Genomic DNA, 22,724 nt, shown 5'->3' on the forward strand with positions numbered 1-22,724 from the left:
TGTTAAAGATGGAATTAAACACAGGAATTTTAATTTAATAACTTATATTATTATATTTGTTTCCCTTAATGGGAGAGCAAACATAAATATTGGTGCAAAATGTAGTTTAAAATATTAATGGTAAATTTAAAATACATTCAAAATGCAATTTGTCACACTAGATCATCCCCATCTTAAAAAAAAAAAAAAAAAAAAAAAAAGGTAATGAAGTAGAAATAGATAATGGAAATGACACTGTGTATTTTAAAATATAAATGAAAATTTAGGATAATCCAAGCAATGCTTATGTGTCTAAAAAGTATATTCCTGACTACCTAATGCATACTAAAAGTTACTGATAAAATTAACTGACAAGTTACTTATAAAACAAGAATATTAAGAGCGATTCAAATGTTATATTTAATTTAATGGACAGTAGGCATATATATTTTGCTGTAAATTGACTGGCAAATGTTATTCAGTAAAGGCAAAGATCCCACGTGTGCTTTCTCTATATAACTACTTTGATCTAGTCCATCATTAACAATATTTTTCCTGGGATTCTATCTCAGAGTGAAAACTGAGATAAATTTAGGTGTATAATTATAAACTTTCTAATCTTGTTCTTAAAAATGTGGTTGTATCACGATAAAAGATTAATAAACTATGTTAAATATTGTTTTTCCAACATTTCATTAGCAAAATGCTATATGGATATAACCCTCTCAAGCAAATAACCCATTTTCGTTCCTTTGTAATGATCCGGTATTTCTCAAGTGTGTATTGCATAAAGTGAAAATATATATTAACATATGAATTAATTCAGTTGTACATAAAATCACCTCTGACTTAACTGATTTTTTTAAAGGATTAAAACATAACCGCTCTAATCCGAACAAGTATGGCTGGAGTACGAGAAGCTTTACCACGTGACAAAACAAATGACGTCGAAAGCTCTATGTTACGTCTAAATTCTTCTAACCAATAGCAGCGAAGCAGCTCTCACAGCAGGAGGTACAGCGAGTACGTTTTAGGAACATGCGTGGGGTACGCCGTCTTGCCAGGTGAAACTAGTCGATATTTCCGTGACGTCAAAAATTCGAAAAGTGGGGTAGGGTTTGGAAATACGCTTCCGGTCCCCCTATTACATACGATGCAGCATTTACCCATCGACGTACCTCATGCGAGGAGATTGCTTTGAGATTAAGGCACATCTGAAGACAATGTACTTTTTGTTAGATTATCTGTTATTACTCGACTTCTATGCAGTGTTCCAGCTGGTCAATCGTTAGATATTCATTTACATCGTGAGGAAGGGAACTTTATTTTTCTCCTTAAGAATTCGAAAATTGGCGTTCGACCATTTAAGAATCCTGAACGATTTGATCACTCTTGTATTTCATCTTGAGGACTTTTTCCACGAAACGGTAATAAAGAAAAGTTAAGCGTTCTGAAGCTGAGAGTGATACACATGCCAGTATCGCTACCACTAAATCCGATGAAGCTGGATGGGTTACACTTTGCAAAGTCTCCAAGAATCTACCGGTATAGAATCCTCCGCCTGTTCCCGCTGAAATTCTTGTCAAGAATTTTACCTTTCCGGATGAAATTTCCAGAAAAAATAGTTTCGAAGAGTTGTAAGCAGATTTTGTTTCTGTGATTACTGTGGATTGTAATGAGGGTACTTCAACCTCTGAAGGAGATCAATCAGAAGTCAAGGATCAAGGAAGTTTAATTTACGGAGTACGTAGGCACGAAGGGTTTACCCTCACATCATCAAAAGGCTAAAAATATTTTACATCAAAAGAAGGGTTCATGAAATAAGGTAAGAATTTCAAAAAAGGCAAAAGATAAAAGCTTAGAGGAATAATACGCACAACTGCCGCATTTGGGCAAGTGAAAACCAGCGCGCAATCCATCAAGTGCCCTTGAACCCTCCAAAGGTTACTGTATGGTGCGGTTTCACTGCAACATTCGTCATTGGGCCTTATTTTTTTGAAGAGGTGACTCCAACAGGGTTCAAATCCTGCTCTGTCACAGGAAAACGGTATCAGGACATGTTGACAACGTTTGTGATCCCTGAACTGCAACAACGTGGCAGCCTCCAGGACACGATATTTATGCAGGATGGTGCACCTCCCCATATTCTTCGTGGCGTTCAACAGGTGTTACGGGCAACTTTTACCGATGCACGTGTGATCAGCCGCTGTTTCCCCACAGCTTGGCCTCCCCGCTCGCCTGATCTCACGCCATGCGACTTTTCGTTATGGGGATTCTTAAAGGATCTTGTCTACCGAGAACACCCAGCAACCTTGGCACATCTGAAAGACGCAATTATTCGACATGTTCGTGGAATTAATGTGGACTTACTGCGTTCCACTGTGGAACACACTGCTTTGCGAATGGAAAGAGTTGTGGAGAACCACGGCACACATATAGAACATCTGTATAATCTTGTTGATCTGCAGCGCCACCTATCGGCCACCAAAACGGGACATATACGATGAGTAGTTAACGGGTCATTCAAAGAAAATATACAGTTAAACATAGTATAGTATATATACTATGTGTGTATATACATATACTGTGTGTGTATAATATATATATATATATATATAGACGTTCTTTGGATCATTTTTGGTTTTGGCGATAATTTTCAAATTCGCGCCAAGGCTGCACCGTATACGAGGATTTTACCGTTACTTTTCATGCAACAAAAAGTATCCATACAAGTAAACCTCATGGTGCAGCCATTTTGGATTTCGTTTCAAATCAGACAGACGTTTACGGATTTGCGAAAGAATAGAGGAACTAGTAGTTTGCCGGATACAATGTGCAATGACGCGAATGAATATAGTTCTGCAGAACTTCCTACATTATTCCGTAATAAACGGTACTATTTCATAATTTTTCTTTATCTAATTAATTAATTAATAGGGAATTAATAATAAAATTTTGCATGTATGTACCGATCACTTTCTGTCCAATATTTCTTAGAATATAAACAAATTTTGGAATCTGAGAGTATTTACTCAAACGACCACTTCTGAAAGTGACCAATAGTTCTAAAGATTATAAGTATTGATATTAAGCATTATTTCTCTAAGGCGACCATCTCTATATAAGACCAAAGCTTCTAGAATCTTGGATAATCATCAGAGAATTATTTTTACTGCGAAATTATCGCACGACTGTAATTCAATATCAATAACAGATCGCGCGATTGAAAAACATTTTCAGTCCTGTAATTAGGAGAAAATTTTTTCCCCTTGTAAGGTATTTCCCCCGCTTTCCTAGAGTGCCTTCGTGGTGTATAGTGGTTCTGCCCGCTGGGCCGGTAATTCAGAGGTCCGTGGTTCGATTCCCGGCGAAGGCGGTTGCTAATTTTTCATCTCTCCGGCACTCCAAAAAAATCCTAATGTCTCTACAGTGGCACCCAAACTAAAAGGTTGTTGGAAGAGATATATCCACACCCAGAATTTAGCAATTGGGTCTCCCTTTAAAAAAAGTCGCTCTTTAAAAAGGTAACAGTTCACAAAGTGTATAACTTACTCAAAATAATTCTAAAATGATGAATTTTGGTACTTTCTAATTTTCTGAACCTCACCAGAATGCTGTGAAAAAGTATTGATGGTCTAAACCATGATGCGAAGAAAAATTTATGTGGCTACACATGTCACTAAAAATCATTTATATCGCAACCCAAGTACACACATAGCATTCTCCCATACAGCACTTCTCCGGATATTTTCACCAGTGTGGTTGCAGATTATGATCCCTCCTATGGGAATTTCAGTACTTCAGCATTCGGGTGGACCACATACCGCAGTTTCTGTTGTCTCTGGTAAAATCTTTGGCGATGTTGCTTTCTGCATGCATACAACATAAAAGGCATCACATGCCTCTCTTTCCTTTCTCATTTTAGGATTCTGGTGCCAAAATTTTGCAATTTTCTGTTTTTTTTTTTATTATTATTATTAAAAAGATTTATAGGGAAAACAACGGTGAAAAAAAGCCTAGAATTGTGCGTGTCTTGTATTGAAGAAGAAAAATGTAAAACAATAGGTGGTGGTGGATGCATCGTTGAAATAAATTTAAAGATATGCAAACAAACATCCCTCTCCTAACTCACCAACAAGTTTGCAAATGCTCTTCAAAGTTGCCAATGAGTTCATGACTTACCACATCTGTGGTAAGAATGTAAATTCCATATATTTTATGGCTGTTGTTAAAGATGGAATTAAACACAGGAATTTTAATTTAATAACTTATATTATTATATTTGTTTCCCTTAATGGGAGAGCAAACATAAATATTGGTGCAAAATGTAGTTTAAAATATTAATGGTAAATTTAAAATACATTCAAAATGCAATTTGTCACACTAGATCATCCCCATCTTAAAAAAAAAAAAAAAAAAAAAAAAAAAAAAAAAAAGGTAATGAAGTAGAAATAGATAATGGAAATGACACTGTGTATTTTAAAATATAAATGAAAATTTAGGATAATCCAAGCAATGCTTATGTGTCTAAAAAGTATATTCCTGACTACCTAATGCATACTAAAAGTTACTGATAAAATTAACTGACAAGTTACTTATAAAACAAGAATATTAAGAGCGATTCAAATGTTATATTTAATTTAATGGACAGTAGGCATATATATTTTGCTGTAAATTGACTGGCAAATGTTATTCAGTAAAGGCAAAGATCCCACGTGTGCTTTCTCTATATAACTACTTTGATCTAGTCCATCATTAACAATATTTTTCCTGGGATTCTATCTCAGAGTGAAAACTGAGATAAATTTAGGTGTATAATTATAAACTTTCTAATCTTGTTCTTAAAAATGTGGTTGTATCACGATAAAAGATTAATAAACTATGTTAAATATTGTTTTTCCAACATTTCATTAGCAAAATGCTATATGGATATAACCCTCTCAAGCAAATAACCCATTTTCGTTCCTTTGTAATGATCCGGTATTTCTCAAGTGTGTATTGCATAAAGTGAAAATATATATTAACATATGAATTAATTCAGTTGTACATAAAATCACCTCTGACTTAACTGATTTTTTTAAAGGATTAAAACATAACCGCTCTAATCCGAACAAGTATGGCTGGAGTACGAGAAGCTTTACCACGTGACAAAACAAATGACGTCGAAAGCTCTATGTTACGTCTAAATTCTTCTAACCAATAGCAGCGAAGCAGCTCTCACAGCAGGAGGTACAGCGAGTACGTTTTAGGAACATGCGTGGGGTACGCCGTCTTGCCAGGTGAAACTAGTCGATATTTCCGTGACGTCAAAAATTCGAAAAGTGGGGTAGGGTTTGGAAATACGCTTCCGGTCCCCCTATTACATACGATGCAGCATTTACCCATCGACGTACCTCATGCGAGGAGATTGCTTTGAGATTAAGGCACATCTGAAGACAATGTACTTTTTGTTAGATTATCTGTTATTACTCGACTTCTATGCAGTGTTCCAGCTGGTCAATCGTTAGATATTCATTTACATCGTGAGGAAGGGAACTTTATTTTTCTCCTTAAGAATTCGAAAATTGGCGTTCGACCATTTAAGAATCCTGAACGATTTGATCACTCTTGTATTTCATCTTGAGGACTTTTTCCACGAAACGGTAATAAAGAAAAGTTAAGCGTTCTGAAGCTGAGAGTGATACACATGCCAGTATCGCTACCACTAAATCCGATGAAGCTGGATGGGTTACACTTTGCAAAGTCTCCAAGAATCTACCGGTATAGAATCCTCCACCTGTTCCCGCTGAAATTCTTGTCAAGAATTTTACCTTTCCGGATGAAATTTCCAGAAAAAATAGTTTCGAAGAGTTGTAAGCAGATTTTGTTTCTGTGATTACTGTGGATTGTAATGAGGGTACTTCAACCTCTGAAGGAGATCAATCAGAAGTCAAGGATCAAGGAAGTTTAATTTACGGAGTACGTAGGCACGAAGGGTTTACCCTCACATCATCAAAAGGCTAAAAATATTTTACATCAAAAGAAGGGTTCATGAAATAAGGTAAGAATTTCAAAAAAGGCAAAAGATAAAAGCTTAGAGGAATAATACGCACAACTGCCGCATTTGGGCAAGTGAAAACCAGCGCGCAATCCATCAAGTGCCCTTGAACCCTCCAAAGGTTACTGTATGGTGCGGTTTCACTGCAACATTCGTCATTGGGCCTTATTTTTTTGAAGAGGTGACTCCAACAGGGTTCAAATCCTGCTCTGTCACAGGAAAACGGTATCAGGACATGTTGACAACGTTTGTGATCCCTGAACTGCAACAACGTGGCAGCCTCCAGGACACGATATTTATGCAGGATGGTGCACCTCCCCATATTCTTCGTGGCGTTCAACAGGTGTTACGGGCAACTTTTACCGATGCACGTGTGATCAGCCGCTGTTTCCCCACAGCTTGGCCTCCCCGCTCGCCTGATCTCACGCCATGCGACTTTTCGTTATGGGGATTCTTAAAGGATCTTGTCTACCGAGAACACCCAGCAACCTTGGCACATCTGAAAGACGCAATTATTCGACATGTTCGTGGAATTAATGTGGACTTACTGCGTTCCACTGTGGAACACACTGCTTTGCGAATGGAAAGAGTTGTGGAGAACCACGGCACACATATAGAACATCTGTATAATCTTGTTGATCTGCAGCGCCACCTATCGGCCACCAAAACGGGACATATACGATGAGTAGTTAACGGGTCATTCAAAGAAAATATACAGTTAAACATAGTATAGTATATATACTATGTGTGTATATACATATACTGTGTGTGTATAATATATATATATATATATATATAGACGTTCTTTGGATCATTTTTGGTTTTGGCGATAATTTTCAAATTCGCGCCAAGGCTGCACCGTATACGAGGATTTTACCGTTACTTTTCATGCAACAAAAAGTATCCATACAAGTAAACCTCATGGTGCAGCCATTTTGGATTTCGTTTCAAATCAGACAGACGTTTACGGATTTGCGAAAGAATAGAGGAACTAGTAGTTTGCCGGATACAATGTGCAATGACGCGAATGAATATAGTTCTGCAGAACTTCCTACATTATTCCGTAATAAACGGTACTATTTCATAATTTTTCTTTATCTAATTAATTAATTAATAGGGAATTAATAATAAAATTTTGCATGTATGTACCGATCACTTTCTGTCCAATATTTCTTAGAATATAAACAAATTTTGGAATCTGAGAGTATTTACTCAAACGACCACTTCTGAAAGTGACCAATAGTTCTAAAGATTATAAGTATTGATATTAAGCATTATTTCTCTAAGGCGACCATCTCTATATAAGACCAAAGCTTCTAGAATCTTGGATAATCATCAGAGAATTATTTTTACTGCGAAATTATCGCACGACTGTAATTCAATATCAATAACAGATCGCGCGATTGAAAAACATTTTCAGTCCTGTAATTAGGAGAAAATTTTTTCCCCTTGTAAGGTATTTCCCCCGCTTTCCTAGAGTGCCTTCGTGGTGTATAGTGGTTCTGCCCGCTGGGCCGGTAATTCAGAGGTCCGTGGTTCGATTCCCGGCGAAGGCGGTTGCTAATTTTTCATCTCTCCGGCACTCCAAAAAAATCCTAATGTCTCTACAGTGGCACCCAAACTAAAAGGTTGTTGGAAGAGATATATCCACACCCAGAATTTAGCAATTGGGTCTCCCTTTAAAAAAAGTCGCTCTTTAAAAAGGTAACAGTTCACAAAGTGTATAACTTACTCAAAATAATTCTAAAATGATGAATTTTGGTACTTTCTAATTTTCTGAACCTCACCAGAATGCTGTGAAAAAGTATTGATGGTCTAAACCATGATGCGAAGAAAAATTTATGTGGCTACACATGTCACTAAAAATCATTTATATCGCAACCCAAGTACACACATAGCATTCTCCCATACAGCACTTCTCCGGATATTTTCACCAGTGTGGTTGCAGATTATGATCCCTCCTATGGGAATTTCAGTACTTCAGCATTCGGGTGGACCACATACCGCAGTTTCTGTTGTCTCTGGTAAAATCTTTGGCGATGTTGCTTTCTGCATGCATACAACATAAAAGGCATCACATGCCTCTCTTTCCTTTCTCATTTTAGGATTCTGGTGCCAAAATTTTGCAATTTTCTGTTTTTTTTTTTTTTTTTATTATTATTATTAAAAAGATTTATAGGGAAAACAACGGTGAAAAAAAGCCTAGAATTGTGCGTGTCTTGTATTGAAGAAGAAAAATGTAAAACAATAGGTGGTGGTGGATGCATCGTTGAAATAAATTTAAAGATATGCAAACAAACATCCCTCTCCTAACTCACCAACAAGTTTGCAAATGCTCTTCAAAGTTGCCAATGAGTTCATGACTTACCACATCTGTGGTAAGAATGTAAATTCCATATATTTTATGGCTGTTGTTAAAGATGGAATTAAACACAGGAATTTTAATTTAATAACTTATATTATTATATTTGTTTCCCTTAATGGGAGAGCAAACATAAATATTGGTGCAAAATGTAGTTTAAAATATTAATGGTAAATTTAAAATACATTCAAAATGCAATTTGTCACACTAGATCATCCCCATCTTAAAAAAAAAAAAAAAAAAAAAAAAAAAAAAAAAAAAAAAAAAAGGTAATGAAGTAGAAATAGATAATGGAAATGACACTGTGTATTTTAAAATATAAATGAAAATTTAGGATAATCCAAGCAATGCTTATGTGTCTAAAAAGTATATTCCTGACTACCTAATGCATACTAAAAGTTACTGATAAAATTAACTGACAAGTTACTTATAAAACAAGAATATTAAGAGCGATTCAAATGTTATATTTAATTTAATGGACAGTAGGCATATATATTTTGCTGTAAATTGACTGGCAAATGTTATTCAGTAAAGGCAAAGATCCCACGTGTGCTTTCTCTATATAACTACTTTGATCTAGTCCATCATTAACAATATTTTTCCTGGGATTCTATCTCAGAGTGAAAACTGAGATAAATTTAGGTGTATAATTATAAACTTTCTAATCTTGTTCTTAAAAATGTGGTTGTATCACGATAAAAGATTAATAAACTATGTTAAATATTGTTTTTCCAACATTTCATTAGCAAAATGCTATATGGATATAACCCTCTCAAGCAAATAACCCATTTTCGTTCCTTTGTAATGATCCGGTATTTCTCAAGTGTGTATTGCATAAAGTGAAAATATATATTAACATATGAATTAATTCAGTTGTACATAAAATCACCTCTGACTTAACTGATTTTTTTAAAGGATTAAAACATAACCGCTCTAATCCGAACAAGTATGGCTGGAGTACGAGAAGCTTTACCACGTGACAAAACAAATGACGTCGAAAGCTCTATGTTACGTCTAAATTCTTCTAACCAATAGCAGCGAAGCAGCTCTCACAGCAGGAGGTACAGCGAGTACGTTTTAGGAACATGCGTGGGGTACGCCGTCTTGCCAGGTGAAACTAGTCGATATTTCCGTGACGTCAAAAATTCGAAAAGTGGGGTAGGGTTTGGAAATACGCTTCCGGTCCCCCTATTACATACGATGCAGCATTTACCCATCGACGTACCTCATGCGAGGAGATTGCTTTGAGATTAAGGCACATCTGAAGACAATGTACTTTTTGTTAGATTATCTGTTATTACTCGACTTCTATGCAGTGTTCCAGCTGGTCAATCGTTAGATATTCATTTACATCGTGAGGAAGGGAACTTTATTTTTCTCCTTAAGAATTCGAAAATTGGCGTTCGACCATTTAAGAATCCTGAACGATTTGATCACTCTTGTATTTCATCTTGAGGACTTTTTCCACGAAACGGTAATAAAGAAAAGTTAAGCGTTCTGAAGCTGAGAGTGATACACATGCCAGTATCGCTACCACTAAATCCGATGAAGCTGGATGGGTTACACTTTGCAAAGTCTCCAAGAATCTACCGGTATAGAATCCTCCGCCTGTTCCCGCTGAAATTCTTGTCAAGAATTTTACCTTTCCGGATGAAATTTCCAGAAAAAATAGTTTCGAAGAGTTGTAAGCAGATTTTGTTTCTGTGATTACTGTGGATTGTAATGAGGGTACTTCAACCTCTGAAGGAGATCAATCAGAAGTCAAGGATCAAGGAAGTTTAATTTACGGAGTACGTAGGCACGAAGGGTTTACCCTCACATCATCAAAAGGCTAAAAATATTTTACATCAAAAGAAGGGTTCATGAAATAAGGTAAGAATTTCAAAAAAGGCAAAAGATAAAAGCTTAGAGGAATAATACGCGCAACTGCCGCATTTGGGCAAGTGAAAACCAGCGCGCAATCCATCAAGTGCCCTTGAACCCTCCAAAGGTTACTGTATGGTGCGGTTTCACTGCAACATTCGTCATTGGGCCTTATTTTTTTGAAGAGGTGACTCCAACAGGGTTCAAATCCTGCTCTGTCACAGGAAAACGGTATCAGGACATGTTGACAACGTTTGTGATCCCTGAACTGCAACAACGTGGCAGCCTCCAGGACACGATATTTATGCAGGATGGTGCACCTCCCCATATTCTTCGTGGCGTTCAACAGGTGTTACGGGCAACTTTTACCGATGCACGTGTGATCAGCCGCTGTTTCCCCACAGCTTGGCCTCCCCGCTCGCCTGATCTCACGCCATGCGACTTTTCGTTATGGGGATTCTTAAAGGATCTTGTCTACCGAGAACACCCAGCAACCTTGGCACATCTGAAAGACGCAATTATTCGACATGTTCGTGGAATTAATGTGGACTTACTGCGTTCCACTGTGGAACACACTGCTTTGCGAATGGAAAGAGTTGTGGAGAACCACGGCACACATATAGAACATCTGTATAATCTTGTTGATCTGCAGCGCCACCTATCGGCCACCAAAACGGGACATATACGATGAGTAGTTAACGGGTCATTCAAAGAAAATATACAGTTAAACATAGTATAGTATATATACTATGTGTGTATATACATATACTGTGTGTGTATAATATATATATATATATATATATAGACGTTCTTTGGATCATTTTTGGTTTTGGCGATAATTTTCAAATTCGCGCCAAGGCTGCACCGTATACGAGGATTTTACCGTTACTTTTCATGCAACAAAAAGTATCCATACAAGTAAACCTCATGGTGCAGCCATTTTGGATTTCGTTTCAAATCAGACAGACGTTTACGGATTTGCGAAAGAATAGAGGAACTAGTAGTTTGCCGGATACAATGTGCAATGACGCGAATGAATATAGTTCTGCAGAACTTCCTACATTATTCCGTAATAAACGGTACTATTTCATAATTTTTCTTTATCTAATTAATTAATTAATAGGGAATTAATAATAAAATTTTGCATGTATGTACCGATCACTTTCTGTCCAATATTTCTTAGAATATAAACAAATTTTGGAATCTGAGAGTATTTACTCAAACGACCACTTCTGAAAGTGACCAATAGTTCTAAAGATTATAAGTATTGATATTAAGCATTATTTCTCTAAGGCGACCATCTCTATATAAGACCAAAGCTTCTAGAATCTTGGATAATCATCAGAGAATTATTTTTACTGCGAAATTATCGCACGACTGTAATTCAATATCAATAACAGATCGCGCGATTGAAAAACATTTTCAGTCCTGTAATTAGGAGAAAATTTTTTCCCCTTGTAAGGTATTTCCCCCGCTTTCCTAGAGTGCCTTCGTGGTGTATAGTGGTTCTGCCCGCTGGGCCGGTAATTCAGAGGTCCGTGGTTCGATTCCCGGCGAAGGCGGTTGCTAATTTTTCATCTCTCCGGCACTCCAAAAAAATCCTAATGTCTCTACAGTGGCACCCAAACTAAAAGGTTGTTGGAAGAGATATATCCACACCCAGAATTTAGCAATTGGGTCTCCCTTTAAAAAAAGTCGCTCTTTAAAAAGGTAACAGTTCACAAAGTGTATAACTTACTCAAAATAATTCTAAAATGATGAATTTTGGTACTTTCTAATTTTCTGAACCTCACCAGAATGCTGTGAAAAAGTATTGATGGTCTAAACCATGATGCGAAGAAAAATTTATGTGGCTACACATGTCACTAAAAATTATTTATATCGCAACCTGGTAAAATCTTTGGCGATGTTGCTTTCTGCATGCATACAACATAAAAGGCATCACATGCCTCTCTTTCCTTTCTCATTTTAGGATTCTGGTGCCAAAATTTTGCAATTTTCTGTTTTTTTTTTTTTTTTTTATTATTATTAAAAAGATTTATAGGGAAAACAACGGTGAAAAAAAGCCTAGAATTGTGCGTGTCTTGTATTGAAGAAGAAAAATGTAAAACAATAGGTGGTGGTGGATGCATCGTTGAAATAAATTTAAAGATATGCAAACAAACATCCCTCTCCTAACTCACCAACAAGTTTGCAAATGCTCTTCAAAGTTGCCAATGAGTTCATGACTTACCACATCTGTGGTAAGAATGTAAATTCCATATATTTTATGGCTGTTGTTAAAGATGGAATTAAACACAGGAATTTTAATTTAATAACTTATATTATTATATTTGTTTCCCTTAATGGGAGAGCAAACATAAATATTGGTGCAAAATGTAGTTTAAAATATTAATGGTAAATTTAAAATACATTCAAAATGCAATTTGTCACACTAGATCATCCCCATCTTAAAAAAAAAAAAAAAAAAAAAAAAAAAAGGTAATGAAGTAGAAATAGATAATGGAAATGACACTGTGTATTTTAAAATATAAATGAAAATTTAGGATAATCCAAGCAATGCTTATGTGTCTAAAAAGTATATTCCTGACTACCTAATGCATACTAAAAGTTACTGATAAAATTAACTGACAAGTTACTTATAAAACAAGAATATTAAGAGCGATTCAAATGTTATATTTAATTTAATGGACAGTAGGCATATATATTTTGCTGTAAATTGACTGGCAAATGTTATTCAGTAAAGGCAAAGATCCCACGTGTGCTTTCTCTATATAACTACTTTGATCTAGTCCATCATTAACAATATTTTTCCTGGGATTCTATCTCAGAGTGAAAACTGAGATAAATTTAGGTGTATAATTATAAACTTTCTAATCTTGTTCTTAAAAATGTGGTTGTATCACGATAAAAGATTAATAAACTATGTTAAATATTGTTTTTCCAACATTTCATTAGCAAAATGCTATATGGATATAACCCTCTCAAGCAAATAACCCATTTTCGTTCCTTTGTAATGATCCGGTATTTCTCAAGTGTGTATTGCATAAAGTGAAAATATATATTAACATATGAATTAATTCAGTTGTACATAAAATCACCTCTGACTTAACTGATTTTTTTAAAGGATTAAAACATAACCGCTCTAATCCGAACAAGTATGGCTGGAGTACGAGAAGCTTTACCACGTGACAAAACAAATGACGTCGAAAGCTCTATGTTACGTCTAAATTCTTCTAACCAATAGCAGCGAAGCAGCTCTCACAGCAGGAGGTACAGCGAGTACGTTTTAGGAACATGCGTGGGGTACGCCGTCTTGCCAGGTGAAACTAGTCGATATTTCCGTGACGTCAAAAATTCGAAAAGTGGGGTAGGGTTTGGAAATACGCTTCCGGTCCCCCTATTACATACGATGCAGCATTTACCCATCGACGTACCTCATGCGAGGAGATTGCTTTGAGATTAAGGCACATCTGAAGACAATGTACTTTTTGTTAGATTATCTGTTATTACTCGACTTCTATGCAGTGTTCCAGCTGGTCAATCGTTAGATATTCATTTACATCGTGAGGAAGGGAACTTTATTTTTCTCCTTAAGAATTCGAAAATTGGCGTTCGACCATTTAAGAATCCTGAACGATTTGATCACTCTTGTATTTCATCTTGAGGACTTTTTCCACGAAACGGTAATAAAGAAAAGTTAAGCGTTCTGAAGCTGAGAGTGATACACATGCCAGTATCGCTACCACTAAATCCGATGAAGCTGGATGGGTTACACTTTGCAAAGTCTCCAAGAATCTACCGGTATAGAATCCTCCGCCTGTTCCCGCTGAACTTCTTGTCAAGAATTTTACCTTTCCGGATGAAATTTCCAGAAAAAATAGTTTCGAAGAGTTGTAAGCAGATTTTGTTTCTGTGATTACTGTGGATTGTAATGAGGGTACTTCAACCTCTGAAGGAGATCAATCAGAAGTCAAGGATCAAGGAAGTTTAATTTACGGAGTACGTAGGCACGAAGGGTTTACCCTCACATCATCAAAAGGCTAAAAATATTTTACATCAAAAGAAGGGTTCATGAAATAAGGTAAGAATTTCAAAAAAGGCAAAAGATAAAAGCTTAGAGGAATAATACGCACAACTGCCGCATTTGGGCAAGTGAAAACCAGCGCGCAATCCATCAAGTGCCCTTGAACCCTCCAAAGGTTACTGTATGGTGCGGTTTCACTGCAACATTCGTCATTGGGCCTTATTTTTTTGAAGAGGTGACTCCAACAGGGTTCAAATCCTGCTCTGTCACAGGAAAACGGTATCAGGACATGTTGACAACGTTTGTGATCCCTGAACTGCAACAACGTGGCAGCCTCCAGGACACGATATTTATGCAGGATGGTGCACCTCCCCATATTCTTCGTGGCGTTCAACAGGTGTTACGGGCAACTTTTACCGATGCACGTGTGATCAGCCGCTGTTTCCCCACAGCTTGGCCTCCCCGCTCGCCTGATCTCACGCCATGCGACTTTTCGTTATGGGGATTCTTAAAGGATCTTGTCTACCGAGAACACCCAGCAACCTTGGCACATCTGAAAGACGCAATTATTCGACATGTTCGTGGAATTAATGTGGACTTACTGCGTTCCACTGTGGAACACACTGCTTTGCGAATGGAAAGAGTTGTGGAGAACCACGGCACACATATAGAACATCTGTATAATCTTGTTGATCTGCAGCGCCACCTATCGGCCACCAAAACGGGACATATACGATGAGTAGTTAACGGGTCATTCAAAGAAAATATACAGTTAAACATAGTATAGTATATATACTATGTGTGTATATACATATACTGTGTGTGTATAATATATATATATATATATATATAGACGTTCTTTGGATCATTTTTGGTTTTGGCGATAATTTTCAAATTCGCGCCAAGGCTGCACCGTATACGAGGATTTTACCGTTACTTTTCATGCAACAAAAAGTATCCATACAAGTAAACCTCATGGTGCAGCCATTTTGGATTTCGTTTCAAATCAGACAGACGTTTACGGATTTGCAAAAGAATAGAGGAACTAGTAGTTTGCCGGATACAATGTGCAATGACGCGAATGAATATAGTTCTGCAGAACTTCCTACATTATTCCGTAATAAACGGTACTATTTCATAATTTTTCTTTATCTAATTAATTAATTAATAGGGAATTAATAATAAAATTTTGCATGTATGTACCGATCACTTTCTGTCCAATATTTCTTAGAATATAAACAAATTTTGGAATCTGAGAGTATTTACTCAAACGACCACTTCTGAAAGTGACCAATAGTTCTAAAGATTATAAGTATTGATATTAAGCATTATTTCTCTAAGGCGACCATCTCTATATAAGACCAAAGCTTCTAGAATCTTGGATAATCATCAGAGAATTATTTTTACTGCGAAATTATCGCACGACTGTAATTCAATATCAATAATAGATCGCGCGATTGAAAAACATTTTCAGTCCTGTAATTAGGAGAAAATTGTTTCCCCTTGTAAGGTATTTCCCCCGCTTTCCTAGAGTGCCTTCGTGGTGTATAGTGGTTCTGCCCGCTGGGCCGATAATTCAGAGGTCCGTGGTTCGATTCCCGGCGAAGGCGGTTGCTAATTTTTCATCTCTCCGGCACTCCAAAAAAATCCTAATGTCTCTACAGTGGCACCCAAACTAAAAGGTTGTTGGAAGAGATATATCCACACCCAGAATTTAGCAATTGGGTCTCCCTTTAAAAAAAGTCGCTCTTTAAAAAGGTAACAGTTCACAAAGTGTATAACTTACTCAAAATAATTCTAAAATGATGAATTTTGGTACTTTCTAATTTTCTGAACCTCACCAGAATGCTGTGAAAAAGTATTGATGGTCTAAACCATGATGCGAAGAAAAATTTATGTGGCTACACATGTCACTAAAAATCATTTATATCGCAACCCAAGTACACACATAGCATTCTCCCATACAGCACTTCTCCGGATATTTTCACCAGTGTGGTTGCAGATTATGATCCCTCCTATGGGAATTTCAGTACTTCAGCATTCGGGTGGACCACATACCGCAGTTTCTGTTGTCTCTGGTAAAATCTTTGGCGATGTTGCTTTCTGCATGCATACAACATAAAAGGCATCACATGCCTCTCTTTCCTTTCTCATTTTAGGATTCTGGTGCCAAAATTTTGCAATTTTCTGTTTTTTTTTTTTTTATTATTATTATTAAAAAGATTTATAGGGAAAACAACGGTGAAAAAAAGCCTAGAATTGTGCGTGTCTTGTATTGAAGAAGAAAAATGTAAAACAATAGGTGGTGGTGGATGCATCGTTGAAATAAATTTAAAGATATGCAAACAAACATCCCTCTCCTAACTCACCAACAAGTTTGCAAATGCTCTTCAAAGTTGCCAATGAGTTCATGACTTACCACATCTGTGGTAAGAATGTAAATTCCATATATTTTATGGCTGTTGTTAAAGATGGAATTAAACACAGGAATTTTAATTTAATAACTTATATTATTATATTTGTTTCCCTTAATGGGAGAGCAAACATAAATATTGGTGCAAAATGTAGTTTAAAATATTAATGGTAAATTTAAAATACATTCAAAATGCAATTTGTCACACTAGATCATCCCCATCTTAAAAAAAAAAAAAAAAAAAAAAAAAAAAAAAAAAAAAAAAAAGGTAATGAAGTAGAAATAGATAATGGAAATGACACTGTGTATTTTAAAATATAAATGAAAATTTAGGATAATCCAAGCAATGCTTATGTGTCTAAAAAGTATATTCCTGACTACCTAATGCATACTAAAAGTTACTGATAAAATTAACTGACAAGTTACTTATAAAACAAGAATATTAAGAGCGATTCAAATGTTATATTTAATTTAATGGACAGTAGGCATATATATTTTGCTGTAAATTGACTGGCAAATGTTATTCAGTAAAGGCAAAGATCCCACGTGTGCTTTCTCTATATAACTACTTTGATCTAGTCCATCATTAACAATATTTTTCCTGGGATTCTATCTCAGAGTGAAAACTGAGATAAATTTAGGTGTATAATTATAAACTTTCTAATCTTGTTCTTAAAAATGTGGTTGTATCACGATAAAAGATTAATAAACTATGTTAAATATTGTTTTTCCAACATTTCATTAGCAAAATGCTATATGGATATAACCCTCTCAAGCAAATAACCCATTTTCGTTCCTTTGTAATGATCCGGTATTTCTCAAGTGTGTATTGCATAAAGTGAAAATATATATTAACATATGAATTAATTCAGTTGTACATAAAATCACCTCTGACTTAACTGATTTTTTTAAAGGATTAAAACATAACCGCTCTAATCCGAACAAGTAAGGCTGGAGTACGAGAATCCTTACCACGTGACAAAACAAATGACGTCGAAAGCTCTATGTTACGTCTAAATTCTTCTAACCAATAGCAGCGAAGCAGCTCTCACAGCAGGAGGTACAGCGAGTACGTTTTAGGAACATGCGTGGGGTACGCCGTCTTGCCAGGTGAAACTAGTCGATATTTCCGTGACGTCAAAAATTCGAAAAGTGGGGTAGGGTTTGGAAATACGCTTCCGGTCCCCCTATTACATACGATGCAGCATTTACCCATCGACGTACCTCATGCGAGGAGATTGCTTTGAGATTAAGGCACATCTGAAGACAATGTACTTTTTGTTAGATTATCTGTTATTACTCGACTTCTATGCAGTGTTCCAGCTGGTCAATCGTTAGATATTCATTTACATCGTGAGGAAGGGAACTTTATTTTTCTCCTTAAGAATTCGAAAATTGGCGTTCGACCATTTAAGAATCCTGAACGATTTGATCACTCTTGTATTTCATCTTGAGGACTTTTTCCACGAAACGGTAATAAAGAAAAGTTAAGCGTTCTGAAGCTGAGAGTGATACACATGCCAGTATCGCTACCACTAAATCCGATGAAGCTGGATGGGTTACACTTTGCAAAGTCTCCAAGAATCTACCGGTATAGAATCCTCCGCCTGTTCCCGCTGAAATTCTTGTCAAGAATTTTACCTTTCCGGATGAAATTTCCAGAAAAAATAGTTTCGAAGAGTTGTAAGCAGATTTTGTTTCTGTGATTACTGTGGATTGTAATGAGGGTACTTCAACCTCTGAAGGAGATCAATCAGAAGTCAAGGATCAAGGAAGTTTAATTTACGGAGTACGTAGGCACGAAGGGTTTACCCTCACATCATCAAAAGGCTAAAAATATTTTACATCAAAAGAAGGGTTCATGAAATAAGGTAAGAATTTCAAAAAAGGCAAAAGATAAAAGCTTAGAGGAATGATACGCACAACTGCCGCATTTGGGCAAGTGAAAACCAGCGCGCAATCCATCAAGTGCCCTTGAACCCTCCAAAGGTTACTGTATGGTGCGGTTTCACTGCAACATTCGTCATTGGGCCTTATTTTTTTGAAGAGGTGACTCCAACAGGGTTCAAATCCTGCTCTGTCACAGGAAAACGGTATCAGGACATGTTGACAACGTTTGTGATCCCTGAACTGCAACAACGTGGCAGCCTCCAGGACACGATATTTATGCAGGATGGTGCACCTCCCCATATTCTTCGTGGCGTTCAACAGGTGTTACGGGCAACTTTTACCGATGCACGTGTGATCAGCCGCTGTTTCCCCACAGCTTGGCCTCCCCGCTCGCCTGATCTCACGCCATGCGACTTTTCGTTATGGGGATTCTTAAAGGATCTTGTCTACCGAGAACACCCAGCAACCTTGGCACATCTGAAAGACGCAATTATTCGACATGTTCGTGGAATTAATGTGGACTTACTGCGTTCCACTGTGGAACACACTGCTTTGCGAATGGAAAGAGTTGTGGAGAACCACGGCACACATATAGAACATCTGTATAATCTTGTTGATCTGCAGCGCCACCTATCGGCCACCAAAACGGGACATATACGATGAGTAGTTAACGGGTCATTCAAAGAAAATATACAGTTAAACATAGTATAGTATATATACTATGTGTGTATATACATACACTGTGTGTGTATAATATATATATATATATATATAGACGTTCTTTGGATCATTTTTGGTTTTGGCGATAATTTTCAAATTCGCGCCAAGGCTGCACCGTATACGAGGATTTTACCGTTACTTTTCATGCAACAAAAAGTATCCATACAAGTAAACCTCATGGTGCAGCCATTTTGGATTTCGTTTCAAATCAGACAGACGTTTACGGATTTGCAAAAGAATAGAGGAACTAGTAGTTTGCCGGATACAATGTGCAATGACGCGAATGAATATAGTTCTGCAGAACTTCCTACATTATTCCGTAATAAACGGTACTATTTCATAATTTTTCTTTATCTAATTAATTAATTAATAGGGAATTAATAATAAAATTTTGCATGTATGTACCGATCACTTTCTGTCCAATATTTCTTAGAATATAAACAAATTTTGGAATCTGAGAGTATTTACTCAAACGACCACTTCTGAAAGTGACCAATAGTTCTAAAGATTATAAGTATTGATATTAAGCATTATTTCTCTAAGGCGACCATCTCTATATAAGACCAAAGCTTCTAGAATCTTGGATAATCATCAGAGAATTATTTTTACTGCGAAATTATCGCACGACTGTAATTCAATATCAATAATAGATCGCGCGATTGAAAAACATTTTCAGTCCTGTAATTAGGAGAAAATTTTTTCCCCTTGTAAGGTATTTCCCCCGCTTTCCTAGAGTGCCTTCGTGGTGTATAGTGGTTCTGCCCGCTGGGCCGGTAATTCAGAGGTCCGTGGTTCGATTCCCGGCGAAGGCGGTTGCTAATTTTTCATCTCTCCGGCACTCCAAAAAAATCCTAATGTCTCTACAGTGGCACCCAAACTAAAAGGTTGTTGGAAGAGATATATCCACACCCAGAATTTAGCAATTGGGTCTCCCTTTAAAAAAAGTCGCTCTTTAAAAAGGTAACAGTTCACAAAGTGTATAACTTACTCAAAATAATTCTAAAATGATGAATTTTGGTACTTTCTAATTTTCTGAACCTCACCAGAATGCTGTGAAAAAGTATTGATGGTCTAAACCATGATGCGAAGAAAAATTTATGTGGCTACACATGTCACTAAAAATCATTTATATCGCAACCCAAGTACACACATAGCATTCTCCCATACAGCACTTCTCCGGATATTTTCACCAGTGTGGTTGCAGATTATGATCCCTCCTATGGGAATTTCAGTACTTCAGCATTCGGGTGGACCACATACCGCAGTTTCTGTTGTCTCTGGTAAAATCTTTGGCGATGTTGCTTTCTGCATGCATACAACATAAAAGGCATCACATGCCTCTCTTTCCTTTCTCATTTTAGGATTCTGGTGCCAAAATTTTGCAATTTTCTGTTTTTTTTTTTTTTATTATTATTATTATTAAAAAGATTTATAGGGAAAACAACGGTGAAAAAAAGCCTAGAATTGTGCGTGTCTTGTATTGAAGAAGAAAAATGTAAAACAATAGGTGGTGGTGGATGCATCGTTGAAATAAATTTAAAGATATGCAAACAAACATCCCTCTCCTAACTCACCAACAAGTTTGCAAATGCTCTTCAAAGTTGCCAATGAGTTCATGACTTACCACATCTGTGGTAAGAATGTAAATTCCATATATTTTATGGCTGTTGTTAAAGATGGAATTAAACACAGGAATTTTAATTTAATAACTTATATTATTATATTTGTTTCCCTTAATGGGAGAGCAAACATAAATATTGGTGCAAAATGTAGTTTAAAATATTAATGGTAAATTTAAAATACATTCAAAATGCAATTTGTCACACTAGATCATCCCCATCTTAAAAAAAAAAAAAAAAAAAAAAAAAAAAAAAAAAAAGGTAATGAAGTAGAAATAGATAATGGAAATGACACTGTGTATTTTAAAATATAAATGAAAATTTAGGATAATCCAAGCAATGCTTATGTGTCTAAAAAGTATATTCCTGACTACCTAATGCATACTAAAAGTTACTGATAAAATTAACTGACAAGTTACTTATAAAACAAGAATATTAAGAGCGATTCAAATGTTATATTTAATTTAATGGACAGTAGGCATATATATTTTGCTGTAAATTGACTGGCAAATGTTATTCAGTAAAGGCAAAGATCCCACGTGTGCTTTCTCTATATAACTACTTTGATCTAGTCCATCATTAACAATATTTTTCCTGGGATTCTATCTCAGAGTGAAAACTGAGATAAATTTAGGTGTATAATTATAAACTTTCTAATCTTGTTCTTAAAAATGTGGTTGTATCACGATAAAAGATTAATAAACTATGTTAAATATTGTTTTTCCAACATTTCATTAGCAAAATGCTATATGGATATAACCCTCTCAAGCAAATAACCCATTTTCGTTCCTTTGTAATGATCCGGTATTTCTCAAGTGTGTATTGCATAAAGTGAAAATATATATTAACATATGAATTAATTCAGTTGTACATAAAATCACCTCTGACTTAACTGATTTTTTTAAAGGATTAAAACATAACCGCTCTAATCCGAACAAGTATGGCTGGAGTACGAGAAGCTTTACCACGTGACAAAACAAATGACGTCGAAAGCTCTATGTTACGTCTAAATTCTTCTAACCAATAGCAGCGAAGCAGCTCTCACAGCAGGAGGTACAGCGAGTACGTTTTAGGAACATGCGTGGGGTACGCCGTCTTGCCAGGTGAAACTAGTCGATATTTCCGTGACGTCTAAAATTCGAAAAGTGGGGTAGGGTTTGGAAATACGCTTCCGGTCCCCCTATTACATACGATGCAGCATTTACCCATCGACGTACCTCATGCGAGGAGATTGCTTTGAGATTAAGGCACATCTGAAGACAATGTACTTTTTGTTAGATTATCTGTTATTACTCGACTTCTATGCAGTGTTCCAGCTGGTCAATCGTTAGATATTCATTTGCATCGTGAGGAAGGGAACTTTATTTTTCTCCTTAAGAATTCGAAAATTGGCGTTCGACCATTTAAGAATCCTGAACGATTTGATCACTCTTGTATTTCATCTTGAGGACTTTTTCCACGAAACGGTAATAAAGAAAAGTTAAGCGTTCTGAAGCTGAGAGTGATACACATGCCAGTATCGCTACCACTAAATCCGATGAAGCTGGATGGGTTACACTTTGCAAAGTCTCCAAGAATCTACCGGTATAGAATCCTCCGCCTGTTCCCGCTGAACTTCTTGTCAAGAATTTTACCTTTCCGGATGAAATTTCCAGAAAAAATAGTTTCGAAGAGTTGTAAGCAGATTTTGTTTCTGTGATTACTGTGGATTGTAATGAGGGTACTTCAACCTCTGAAGGAGATCAATCAGAAGTCAAGGATCAAGGAAGTTTAATTTACGGAGTACGTAGGCACGAAGGGTTTACCCTCACATC

This window comes from Stegodyphus dumicola, chromosome 11 (assembly GCF_044657685.1).
Source record: "Stegodyphus dumicola isolate Sdum_Otavi_A_Nest chromosome 11, ASM4465768v1".
NCBI classification, from domain to species: Eukaryota; Metazoa; Arthropoda; class Arachnida; order Araneae; family Eresidae; genus Stegodyphus; species Stegodyphus dumicola.